Source organism: Mirounga leonina, unplaced genomic scaffold (genome assembly GCF_011800145.1).
Source record: "Mirounga leonina isolate KUSES-001 unplaced genomic scaffold, KU_Mleo_1.0 Mir_125, whole genome shotgun sequence".
Classification (NCBI taxonomy): Eukaryota; Metazoa; Chordata; class Mammalia; order Carnivora; family Phocidae; genus Mirounga; species Mirounga leonina.
In genome coordinates, this window is record NW_023270305.1 from 37,471,861 (window position 1) to 37,473,538 (window position 1,678).

Here is a 1,678-nt window from a genome sequence, read left to right on the forward strand (position 1 = left end):
ATTTGGTTCTTCAATTATGTACAAAGAAGATTCAACTGCTGAGCCACCAGGAACTCTATATTCCTTCTTCCATAGCTAGCAAAAGTTTCCTTCAGTTTCACACACTGTATAGTATCAAACAGGAGTTTCACTAACAAATAGTTACTGTAATATCTATAATGCCACACTCCCTTTTGCTTTTCTTGGAGGAGAACTTAGTAGTTTTACAAATGGACTTGAGTCATGTTATACTGATCAAGTTGGAATAAAATGAAACCAGATCAGAATTTTGTGACACAGCATAGATATGATCTTATAAATGCCAACTCTTAACTCATTCATGGATTTTATGTTTAGGACCTCCAATCAGCCTGTACCACAAATTCCTAGATGTCACTGTCAACAGCTCCTTTCTCTTCTAGTAATTTTCCCTATTCCTTCCTTTCCAATATCACAGCTTCAGAACTGGTTCCCTTTCTTCAGAATTGCAAAAGACAAAAGTAAGCAAAATTAACAGCAAACCAAATTAGGTTTTTAGTTGTGTCTAGTAGTGTTTAGAATTCTGTAGTAGATACAATTCTAAAAATGCCCCCAAAGATTTCAAGACTCCAAATCCACAAAACCTATGAGTGGGAGATATCACTCCCAGGATTATGCTACATGGAACAGCTGACCTAAAAAAACTGAAATTATCTAGATGTACCTAATTCAATCACACGAGCTTATAAAAGTAGAGGATTTTCTCTGAATAATGGAGGGGGGAAGGCAGAAGAAATAAAAAACATTCAAAACACTCATAGAATTCAATGTACTCTTAATAAATTGAAGACAAAGGAGGTCACATCAGAAGAAATGCAGGTAGCTTCTGGAAGCTGAGTAGCTGAGATCTGTTCCAGAAAGGAACCAGGGACCTCAAACCTACCTCCATAAGGAACTGGATTCTGCCAACAACCTGAATGAACTTGGATGCAGTTCTTCCTGCAAGTCTCCAGATAAAAGCCCAGGCAGCCAACCCCTTAATTTAGAACTTGTGATACCTAAACGGAGAACCTAACTGAGCCTGCCAGATGTCCAACCAACAGAACTGTGAGCTAATACATGGGTATTTTTAAAGCCACTAAGTTTGTGCTAACATGTTAAGCAGCAGTAGAAAACTAGTACAAATTCTTTTCTTCCAACTCCTTGGATGGCTGCACTAGTTTTATCCTTCAAGTCCCTGACCATGCAACTAAAGAAACATCCATCAGTTGTTTGTTATTTTATAAACCTGTTCATTTTCAGCACAGTACTTAGCACAATTTGTCAATCTGCAATAACCTTATTTATTAGCTTGTTTGTTGGCTGTTCTCTCTGAGCAAACTATAAAATCGATGCAGGTAAGATTTTATTTTCTTGCTATATCCCTGAGCATAGTACACAGTAGGACTAGCCTTTATTTGCTGAATTGAGTGAATAAATATTGCTCCTAGTAACTTGACATTTACCTTAAATAAACATCCTTATGGATAACTTAAAGTATCTTGAAGCAAAGATTTCACTACCACAAATTTTGTTGAATTAGATATTTTAAATACTTTGGCAATTAAGTAGATATCTAAAACCAATTATTATCTCCTGTGTCCTTTTACTCATAAGATTATTAATTTCCTTTCATTGCCTTCTAATGCTTTTTTCCATAAATAATTTAGCTATAACCAAA